This window comes from Pan paniscus, chromosome 13, assembly GCF_029289425.2.
Source record: "Pan paniscus chromosome 13, NHGRI_mPanPan1-v2.0_pri, whole genome shotgun sequence".
Classification (NCBI taxonomy): Eukaryota; Metazoa; Chordata; class Mammalia; order Primates; family Hominidae; genus Pan; species Pan paniscus.
Window position 1 is genome coordinate 27,435,053 of NC_073262.2, and position 12,526 is coordinate 27,447,578.

Here is a 12,526-nt window from a genome sequence, read left to right on the forward strand (position 1 = left end):
AAAGTGACACATAATTTAGAAAGAATGTAATGCATGCTTTTAATCAGAACAACAATAACACACACAAAAAAACTAGTAACAAGTATGGAAATGGCAGAAAGCATTGAATTCAGTAATGGACACAAATAAAAAGCAACTGCCCGACAAAAACAGCTGTGAATGGTCTATGTACCCCTCACATCCCCCCACCTCATAAAAAAGATATTCACATTTGGCAATATGGTTACAAATGTAAATCACTGATTTCTTGCAAGACCATGACGGCCCTGTAATACATATCAAATCAGTCCATTTTAGATCTGTAAAAGGATTCTTTCAGATGTGAAGACTTGGGAGCAACTGTGAAACTGTCTTTATTCAGATCCTCTGAAATATAAAGCGGCAATTTTAGACCACCATGGATCTTAAGGCATGCCAACTGATGTTTATAACAACTTAGCCTTCAGTTTTTTTGTATTTGATTTTATTCAATGTCTGTCGATGAGTATATTTAACTTTGATGTTTCCTGCAGGAATTCATTGTCTTTAACTTTTATTCTATGTTTTAACAGGCAGGTAATGAAAAGAATGATTTGCATGTTGAATTTATACCTCAGGCTATCTCCACAAAGAAGAGAGGTCTGAAGTTACTGTTGTGGTGGGATTTCCCTCCTTAATAATAAATTCTATCGGAAAGGTGGAGATGTCATTAAGAATCAGGTTGGAAAGAAATTTTCAACATGACTTTGACAGATGAAAGCACTGATTATTATTTATAGAAGAGAATCTATTTAAAATATACACTTTCTCAATTTAAAGAAGTTAAAAACTTAAAAACAGAACTACTATTTCATAATTTAGACATTAGGGACTATGTAGAGAAATCACTTCATTTCCAACCAAGTGGACAAAACCTGGAAAACCCCAAAGAAAATTTTAAGGAAAATTAAGAGACAGTAAAGCTGATTTAAAACAGATAACACTTTAATTGGCTTGGAAATAGCAAACTACAAAAATCAACTCAATAAAATTTCATTGAAAAAATTTATTGTTTTTAATTTACTGTTGACAGTTTTTTAGAGCTGAATTACTTAATTTGAACCTAATTAATTAATTCATAAAAGTGAGATAAAAAATTGTTGTTTTTTTCAAACCATGAATCAAACTCTGAAATTAGGTGAGTCTCTTCTACCAATTTGGAAACAGGCCAGTTTCATTATGTGAACTCTCATCCTCTCTTTAAATACATTTACTACAAAGTTCCTAGCAATGTCTTGTCCAGGTCCAGGTGAAAAATAATTTCACTAACAATAACAACAAAAATTCAAGAAGCAATTTTCATCGTCATTTCTCTCACATATCACACCACTTTCTAAACCATGTTTCACTTCTGAAATGCTCTCAGTTTGGACCAGTCTATAATATAAACATTCTGTTTTCTATTCAGTTTTGTAACAGCTGTAATGAGGTATAATTTACATGCTATAAAATTCACTAGTATAATTCAGCGATTTTTAGTAAATTCACAGACCTGTGCAGCCATCAGCACAATTGAATTTTAAAACTCTATTTATGCTTACATTGTTTTAATGATTTTTTTTGTATGTTCATTACCTGCCATGGATGAGATAAGAAGAGTTTTCATAACTGGATAAAGGAATAGAAGGAAAATATTATAGGCAAAAAAGTTAGTATTCCTTTATTCATTCATTTGTTCATCCATCCATCCATCCATTCATCCATCCATTCATTCATTTAACAGATACTGTGTTCTTAGCAGAGGCCAGGTCTGGGGCTTAGTGCTTTTAATAGAAAGATTTTTCAGACATAATCTGGTGGGTGGACAAAAAATGTAGCCTTATTACTACTATGAACATGACAGTGCTATCATAGGGTATTCACAGGGCAAGGTGGAATGCACAGGAGGTTAGAGCCGGCTCCCTGGAAGAAGGGCTTTTGAAGAGTGGGTGAGGAGTAGCCAGTCAAAAAGAGCAAGGCTGCGTCAGTGCTTATGGTCTCACCACCCTGCGCCTGTCTCTAAGCAGGTTTGACCTGGGGCATTCAGCAGGCATAGCAGAGCCTGGAATCCCAGCCTGGGGAGGTGAAGGGAGTGGTGAGGCTGGAGGAGAAAACAGGGACCAGACCTGATGGACCCTGAGCAGGCTCTCAAGAAGTCTTTGTTCACATGCAAGGCAATTCAAATTACTTATTAGATTTTCCTGGTCTTGAGGATTTGAGAAATTGTACCCTGTAAGATTTAGCCTCCTTCACGTTCATTGTATGAAAATATTTGAATGTAACTGCGATTTTATGTGAGAAAATAGGGTTCTCCTTTTATCTTTCAAGATCAACACATGATTATCTATTAACCTGGCTTCCATATCATTTACATGTATAATAGTTCAAAGTCTTTGATTCCAAAAGAGAGAGGAAAATATTAATAGAGAGAAAGATTGAGAAAGAGAGAAAGGAGAGAAACGCTGACGGTGTATGCTAATAAATTTAATATAGAGAGAATTTCTGGCAATGATTTTCAGTTTCAGTATTTAAGTTGATCTTAGTCATGATTCATTATTCCAGGATTCACTTCCAAAGTCAAGGGTCTGAGGAAGCTGAGGAAGCGTTTCTCAGTGTGGATTCTAGGGCTACTAGACTAACACTTTGCTTACTGTGGGACTAAATGTTCTTTGGATATTGACATTGTAGAGCTAATATCTGCTTGGACACATTGTGTGCTTCCCTGCATCTCTCATGGCCAAGAAGCCCACAGAAAAAGCCCCAGCATGTATGGCTTCAGCTGGCTGTGGATAATTAGGGAGTCTGCTTCGTGTGTTGCCTCCCTGGGAAGAGAGCTAGCTCAATGCATTGGTATGGATTGTTCTGCCAGTGTAACATGATCGTCAATTACTGCCCAGCCTGTTAAGCAGACTATCCTCTCAAGATAACTGAAACACAACTGGAGTCCCTGACTAGTCCATCCTCTACAAGAAATGTGAATGTCATCCCAGCCAGGTAAAACTCTTTAATCAGAAAATATATTTTGTTCCTTGCAGTTGGCTAACCTCCTGGTCAAATAAAATGAATATTTCCAATTAAGGTCCAAGAATGGTTTCAACAATAATTTTTCTTTTCAGAGAGAGCAAATTCTAGAAGTGGTTGGTTTTTTTTCATTCTCTGAATCTACATACCAGGAAACCCTGTGGATGAAGGTGGAAAGGCTGATCCCTCTTATCTAGTCTGACACTAATAAAGCTGTTAACAAGGTTCAACTGAAGCAACAATGGATAAGAAGAGCAGAGCCGAATTCCTTAGATCAGCCCTATTAAGTTAGACAGATGTCAAGTTTAATCAATCTGGTGACCCTAAGGACTTTGGCAAATGCCCTTTTTTATATCTTAATGCTGTTTTCAGCTGTTACATTAACCTGTTTTGCATAGATGTAATTACCCTTCATAGATATTATGTAATCAGGGCAGTTTAAACTTATCTATCAGTTTTATTTATCTGTACCTTATAATAGAAAAGCTTCCTAGCATATTACTTACTTTAAATTTAAGGGATTTAAAGAAATTAATTTCAGGGCAGTTTTTATTTATTTGTTTTATCTGTACTTAATAATAGAAAAGCTTCTTGGTGTGTCAATTTCCTTAAATTTAAGAATGAACATACAGGCTAGGCACAGTGGCTTATGCCTTTAATCTCAGCATTTCAGGAGGCCGAGGCAGGTGGATCACTTGAGCCCAGGAGTTCAAGACCAGCCTGAGCAACATAGCAAGTCCCTATTTCTACAAAATATTTTTTAAAGTAGCCAGGTGTGGTGGCTTGTGTGTGTCTGTAGCCCCAGCTACTTGGAAGGCTGAGGTGGGAGGATCACTTGAAACTGGGAGATTGAGGTTGCAGTGAGTGGAGATCGCACCACTGTACTCCAGCCTGGGTGGCAGAGTGAGACCTTGCCTCAAAAAGAACAAAAGAAGAAAAAAAAAAAGAGACAGAATGAACATACACACAAGAATAAAAAAATAGAGCCTATAAAAATGCATATTTAAGATACCCAAGTATAGTTGTATACTATATGTATTTATGGTTTGGGGAGAGTGACTTAAGGTATGCATGTGATAATAAATAGGCCTGTTTATGCATTTTGTTAATGAACTAGTACACTTCTTTCAACTATCATTTAAAGAATTCATTGACAGCCGACTCGAGTTGTTGTTTTCTCTAGTGGCCGATACCTAGAAATGCAACGTTTCACAGTTAGGGAGTTGTTTCTTTGACATGAGACTTTCCAGCACAAGTGATAATGACCTCAAAAAATTTACATATGAATAGTTGGATGTTTAATATAGCATTTTTTAAAAGTAAATTCTTACGGGTGGAAGAGAGGGCATGCGGGATAATAGTAAGAGCTGAGGTGGTGGAGTAGAAATGATAGGAAAAGATGGGCAAAGAAAGTGGAGCGGGGAACCTGGGGGCTTTGAAAACTGACTTTACAATCTTTCCTGGGTTTTGAGCAGATCATTAATTCTATCAGTGAATATTCATTAAACACCTGCTCTGTACTCAGTAGTGTGTTGCAAATTATCTGTCATTTGCCTTTTGGTTGGACTTTGTAGATTGTGGAGTAAAAGGAATTCAATGAAGAAGAATAATCTATAACAACTATTCTGCCTTTAGCTCCCTGGAGTGGGCCTTATAGTGGTAGATTTCTATCTTGTCTTTATAGAAATGAGAAGATAAACACTTTATTGTCACTTCTAGTTAAAAGCTAACTATATTCAAACTGAAGTTGGATACATGTAGGTTGTATTTGAGATCCTAGAGCACAAATGACATCCAAACTTTAGGCAGGGGGATTAAGCGTCAGTTCCTCATCTGCTTACTGCGGGGCTAAATATTCTTTGGATATTGACATTGCAGAGCTAATATCTGCTTGGACACATTGTGCGCTCCTCTGCATCTCTCATGGCCAAGAAACTCACAGAAAAAGCCCCAGTATGTATGGTTTTAGCTGGCTGTGGATAATTAGGGTGTCTGCTTCATGTGCTGGCCCCCTGGGAGGACAGCTAGCTCAATCTATTGGTATGGATTGTTCTGCTAGATGACTGTAATACCTTCCTCATGGGTGGTTGTGAGAATGACAAAAATGTATTTAACATACCTGGAATGTATTTAAAGTGCCTTACAAAAATTAATTAAAGGCATAGTGCCTGGGACAAATGAGGAAGTCCCTGTCAATTGTAGGAGGAGAAACACAGTGAGAGGAGATCCATCAGGAAGTGAGCACCTGATCTAGCCAAGGGGTGAAGAGGTCCTAGTTATAGTGAAAGCTGTGGAAATAGGATTAAGTTACTTTTTACAAGAATTACTTATTGTACAAGCAATATTACAGCAACAATATGAGAAATCAAAGTCAAACAAAAATTACTCCAATACAAACATTTCTCAGATTCTAACAGTCCTTTAAAATTTGCTCATGTTCTTATCTACTCCTTGTTTACATGCACACATGTGATGCAACTATAACACAGGCACAATTTTACATTCTCTGCTTTTTTTCCCTTATGTAATTAAATTACTTGTTTACCTGATATCGGACACTAAGTTGTTTCTGGATCTTTTCACTATAATGAATCTTGTAGCAACAAAAATCTTTGTGCTAGTACTTTTGCTCATCTTTCAGGCTATTTCCTTAGAAGACATTTCTTGGGTAGGAATAACTGGTGAGAGGTCATGAACATTTTATGTCTTTAAGAATATTGCCAAATGGGTTTCCAAAAAGGTTGTTCTGGTTTGTACCAGCCTTGTTAGTGAATGGATAGATGCGCAGTCCACCTGACAACCTCATCAACAATGGTGAGGCAGTGTCATTATTTTTAATTTGTCCTGTAAAATAATAGATGTAAGGTGTCTTACAATCTGCATTTCTTGGATAGCAAGGAAGGTTGAATATTTCCTCATATTTCTTTCCTGATTGTATTCCCTCCAACATAACATTGTTTGTTCTGGCCTTTCCCCATTTTGGTGTTGGAGTACTTGAGGAGCAAAGAAGAGAAGAGAACTCAGACCCTGCTCTTGGCACTTTAAATGCATCTTCTCACTTAATCTACATAGAACCTCAGACAGGTGGGTACTCCCACCTGCATCTTATAGATGAGGAGACTGGGTCTTGAAGAAATTAAATTTCATACCCAAAGTTGAATTGCTGATAAGTGGCAGTAGTTAGACATTTTTCTTATCATTTTATATGAGTTTTTATGTAATATAAATATTAACTCTTTGGGGAAAATATTTTCAGCAAATATGGATGACAATCTGTTGTTTGCTTTTTTTCTGAAATTATGCTATTTTTGCTCTGCAGAAGCTTAAAATTTTCCCCTGAAATGATGGATTCTAGAGATACTGGAGTGGTGGATTGGGCCTCAGCTTCTGCCTTATTTCAGTACCAAGACCAGCTCAGGGAGGATCAGAAGAAGGCAAGAGACAGAGCTGTATGTGGATCATTTGCTAATGATTCTGCAATTGAAAGCGTCTCCCAGCCTCTCTCATGACTTCACATGGGATGGGAAAGTGTACCAGGAGCCTGTTAGAGGCTCTCTGTGGATGAGCTGTGCTCCTAAGCTACTTGCTGGGTGGTCTCCAAGTGGTTCCTGTGTGGTCACTATATTACTACTTTATCCACTCCTGCCAAAGAATATAAAGAGCCCCATGACAGGCCACATATAAGACTGCTGGCCCTCCCAGTAGGACCATCAAGTATATATGGCTGGTATCCAGTAAAGACAAAGTCATAAGCTATTGAGTTTAGTGCTAGTTTTATTTAGAAGAAGGACAGAATCTCATTGAAATGGGTCTCCATTGTAGCTATGTTGTTAGGAGCATGAGTTGGAAGTTTCTCAGTGGCCTAGCCTATAATGAATGGTTTGGATCAGAATAGGGATGGCAGTGCCAGAGGAAGCGTTTTGGAGCACAGGAATTGTAAAGGTCTCCTCTTATGGCAGAAGGGCTATGATATGTTACATGGCTATTTGAAATACCTTAACACATCACCCAAGCTGGTCTGCCCTGTCATGCAGCTGACTCTAACCCAGCTGTAGGGGGCACAATAACATCCCCCAGGTGTGAGCCTGCTGGGATGGGAAGATCCAGCAAACTCCCTGTCTATGAGGCTCAATCCAAAAATAATTAAGAGAAGCCTTTTCAACAGGGGAAAAGTGAACTCTGGAAAGTCAGGCCAGCAGCCAAGTTTGCCTAGGCTGTTAAATTCTGCCCAGCTCAGCTTTGCAGACACTGTGACAAAGTCTGAAACAGCACTTTTGGTTTTTGCCATCATCACAACACAAGATATTATTCACATCCTGTAAGAAATGGTGGCCGTTCTTTCTCTCTCCCTGAAAAAGTGATGACTGTTCTCTTATCTGGAGCACAGAATTCCCAGAGTCCCAAACATTCCGTTTCTCAGGTACTTCAAGGACCAGGGGCTTTTGAACAAATGGCGTCTGAGGATGAATACATTTTAGAAATGTTCCTCTCCCTTGTGTTTATATTAACTCTGATTGTACTGTCAGGCTGGGCTCTGATCACAGAAAACCACAAAAGTACAGGGATATAAAAGTACAAGGACCTCATGAGAAGTGTATGGGTGGTGGCTGATGATATCTTTCTACATTTGAGAATACACTAAGCTAATTGAAATAGTGACTACATATTATAGGCAAATGACGGAGACCATTTGTAAAATATTTTTGTTAGTATTTTAAGGTGGAAACCTTGAGCTTGTAGATGAGGAAATTAGTAGGAAACTGAATCAGCTGGAAGAGAATTCAGGAGGGATATTTGGGACACCCAGAACTCTGACACAGTTCCTGATATAAGCTGGTCTGTAAATCCTTGTGGTTAATTGGTGGGTGGCTGTCGGTTATGACACTCCCTGGGCTCCCTGAAGGGATGAGAGCCTCCCCCAACAACACTGCTTAATCATGTACCAATTATAACTTTGTCTTCACTTTCTGTCTCACAGAATGAATGGTCTCTATCATTTGCCCGTAATATGTAGTCATTATTTCAATTAGCTCAGTGTATTCTCAACTGCCTCTTTTTTTATGTGCATGTCAAAGTTTGTGTTTTCTCTCTGAGATTCTTAGCTTCTTTGCAATATAAGCCTCATTTGCTTAGAGACTTTATTTAGTGCCCTACCATGCAACTTATACTTGGGGGCTCTCTTAACTACTTTTGATGATGGCAATAGTGACCACTGTTCAGCTGTCCCACTACCGAAAACCAGAACCCTCCATTCTTTGTGAGGCAAACATCTCAAGGGCTGTACGTCACACCATGGGCTGATTGTAATCTTGGGGCTAGTTAATCCCAAACACTGTTCACTGCAAACTGATGTCCCTTTCATCTTACGACTTCCTTGCTTCCTGCATTCCTGTTATTTATAGTATACCAGGAACAAACCACTCCCAAATTTCTCAAGAGGATTTACAGTTGCTACTTGCAATTCCTCACCCAGCTCACATCTCCATCCCTTGCAGCCTGTGTTCTGCTATAAACCCTCTGCTGCTCTCCCAGAGGTGGATAGTGATACCTTTGCTCAGTCCGAGGGCCTATTTCTCAGTCCTTGGTTTTTTGACCAACGTATTTCTGTTGCCCACATTTAACCTGACTCTGGGCTTCTGGAACAGTGCATTTTCCCTACCTCCTTCTCTGACTGCTCCTTCATGGCTCTCTCTCTTTTTGTGCCACCAGAATATGGGTGATCCTCAAGCACTTGCTTCTCTCTAAGCATGCTCTCTCTTGGCAACCTGATGCAGAGGGATGGCTATGATTATCACCTCCCTTTGGACAATGGCCACACCTGTACCTCTAGCCCCAAATCCTTCAAGCTTCAGACTCACAAGCTCAACCTTTTGTTTGCTTTTTATCTGCATAATATGTTTAACACTTCAGACTCTACATGCGTATCCCTGAACTCCCCTTTTCCCCTGCCTGTGCTCCTCCTGACATTACCATTTCTGTTGATTCTGCACTAGCTCCCAGATACTTCAGAGGGGAAGTGTAAGGCAAGTCCTGTTTGAGAAAAGGCTCTTCAACTCTCATTTTTATTCCCATTATTATCACCATATTTTACCTCCTTTTTACATCTTGCCTGAGTTTTTGCAACAGCTTTCTTCTTAGGCTTTTTCAACTTTTATTTTTTACCCCAATACTCTTGAGGCACACAACACACTGTAACAATGTCTTGCCAAGGGAATTATTCCCAATTACCAGTAATGAATGGTGTGGGAAGGGCATTTCCAATACAAGCCATATCAAAATCTTTGGGATCAGACTGTGCAGTTTGAAAAAGCCCTACACCTGATTTGTATATGCCCCAAAGAAGACACATACACCTCTCCCTCCTTGCTTCTGCTACCTTGAACATTTTTCTAAAGGCTATGTGGTCACTTTTCACTCTTTCCTATTTGCTGCTGGCAGATTAATTTTCTTGATTCTCAATAAAGATTAAGATATAATTCTTTCTTTCCTCTAAAGCCTTCCATGGTTCTCTACTGCCTGCTAAAAATCCCAAACTTCTTAACCTCACTTCCTTGATGAATCTTATCATTGTGACCTCTCAACTGTCTTCTATGCCTACTCTATATTATAGCCAAACAGGGATTTCTCTGCACACCCCAGGCTACTTCACCTTACCACACCACTCTCAGTTTGAAATGTTCCCGCCCTTCACCTCTGCCTAGTGAAATCCCTTGTAGGTCCAGTATCATTTCTACCAGGATATCTTCCTATTCCTGGGGTTTGAAGGACCCCTCTCTTGTGAACTCCCACAGGACATTGTTTGCAGCTCTTGTTCAGCACTTCTGTTATAGTTATTTGTAAAGTTGTCGTTTCTCCCATATCAGAGTGTAAATTTCTGAAGAGCAGAGATTCATTGCCAATTTCCAGTACCAGGACTTTAATAAATGATATATAGCCTACTTATAATATAGAGTCCTTGAATTTTGTTTCATTCTTTATTTATAATGTACTCTTCTATTCAAATAAAATATTTTGAAGTAGGTTGCCATACTGAACATAAACAAACCAACACATTAAAGTAAAGATTAAAAACCGGTATTAGAGATCATCTAGATGAGGGGTCAGTAAACTACATCCTGTGACCCAGTTCAATCCACAACATGTTTTTACAAATAAAGGTTTATTGGAAAAAGGTTATATTCATTTGTTCACATATTGTCTATGGTTGCTTCCATGCTACTGTGGTCAAGTTTAATAGCTGTGACAGAGACCATAAGACTTGCAAAGCCTAAAATATTTATTATCTTGCTCTTTACAGAAGTTTACCAACCCCTGATTTAGATCAATGATTCTGAACTCAAGTGAGGTGAGAAAGGGGACAAAGGAATGAATGGAATACGGGTGCTCAGGATAATCTAGGGTAAGAGCCCAGCTTTGAATCCTCACTTTCAAATTGAACCAGTTACTGATGAGAATCTATCCTCTATTCTCTCAAGGCGACATCTTTGCTCAACACTAGGACCTTTTCTGGGGGGCCTTTTAGTCACTTCTTGGTCAGTGCCCTATGGTTATAGTGAATCAGTATTACTGATGAACCTGTACTGTATCCTGCTACTGTGGTAAGGAAGAGAAGTTGGAAAAATTGATTTAGAAAGAAGGGGAGCATAATTATGCCAGGAGCTCTCAGTGAGCTAGTCATGGGAATTAAATAGTAAATTTAGTTCTTTGACTCCTAACTGCTAAAGAAAAAACAAACATAACAAGTTATTAATATATAGCTCTCCTTGGCTAATATAAAAGTATATCCATTTGCTTAAAAAGGGCAAACTTCTGAATGCTTACATCAATGAGAAATTTGTTAAATTGTCTCGGAGAAACATAGTAGACAATATATCAGCTACAGTTTTGCAAACAATCTAGCCCATATATTGAAATGGCAAATTCCCATGATATTAAATTGCAATTCAGTAAGTAGGTTAGTATAGTTCAGGGACACTGGATTTTGATACCCTAACTTGCCATGGGAATAGAGCCTAGAAAACCCAGAGAATTGGGTAGTTAATGTGTTCCTCCATTGGATCATTAATTGTCAGGCTTTGGCAGGCCCTGAATATGGGTCACTTAGGGGTAGAGATCCAATGGGTGCTGGACGTGCAGGTTTTCTGGGTTGATGATTTATCCATAAGCAGGAGGCAGGCAGCAAAGCTGACATTTTGGTGTAACAACAGAGAAGCCTCGTGCATTTTTGCTCGGCTGACTGACCAGCTCAGCTCTGCTTGCTGATGGGTGGTAGAGATGGGCACAGAGCAGGTTTATATAACCCTGTGGGGGCAGTAAAATAACTGAATGAAGAGTAATGATGGCAGTAAATAGATCATGAACCATCACATGTGTTTATATGGTTATTACAAGCTACAAAAGTCATCATTAAGAAGTTATTTTGGAGCTTAGAAAACTATGAATGATGTCACCGTAACTACCCACTCGTTGTGCATATTTAATGAGATTATAGGTAGGTTTGATTTTAGAGAATTAACTTTTGGTACCTTTCTGCTAGGCCAGCAGAAAATAATGCAAATTATAATTATGCATGTGTATTATTTTTCTATGTAAATAATTTTGAAGATAAGAATATCAAAGCTTATATTACACAGAAAATACATATTTTGAAGTGGCAAGTATTTCCAGTGCTTTATGGAAGGTTTTTTAAAATGAATATTAAATTTGTATTTCCTTTTCTTCTTTATACCTAGTGTACTCCAAGGCAGCAAAAATATTTGTTGGGTATTGTATAAAATAATAATTCTATTTTTAATTTTTTAATCTTTCAAAAAATTCTGAAAAATGTGATGCTGGTAATTTAGTATTATTTTGGATCATTGCATGAAATGCTGGAGTTACAGTCAGTAAAAGGATTTATTAATAAAATAATTTTAGGAGTGATATTCATTTTAAAATATGATTAAGACATAATTTCTCAGCTGGGTGCGGTGGCTCATACCTGTAATCCTAGCACTTTAGGAGGCCGAGGTTGGCAGATCATTTGAGGTCAGGAGTTCGAGACCAGCTTGACCTACAGAGTGAAACCCTATCTCTACTAAAATACAAAAATTATCTGGGTGTGGTGATGGGCACCTGTAATCCCAGCTACTTGGGAAGCTGAGGCAGGAGAATCGCTTGAACCCAGGAGGTGGAGGTTGCAGTGAGCTGAGATCGCGCCACTGCACTCCAGCACTCCAACCTGGGCGACAGAGCAAGACTCCCTCTCAAAAACAACAACAACAACAACAACAAAAAAACATAATTTCTCAGTCTAGCAGACCTATGTTGATCTTATTCACTGATATTTATTCTCCCAAGCATGCTGAAGGCAGGGCTATCTCAGATTGCTTCTCTCTGGGATTTGCATGTTGTAACCTTTGGAACAAATTGACACACAGTGATAGCCAAAGACCAGGGTAGTTCTCTGCCCATGGTACAGCTGTCCGTGGACATGAGGAAGAGGTGTTGCTGGTAAAGATGCTGGATT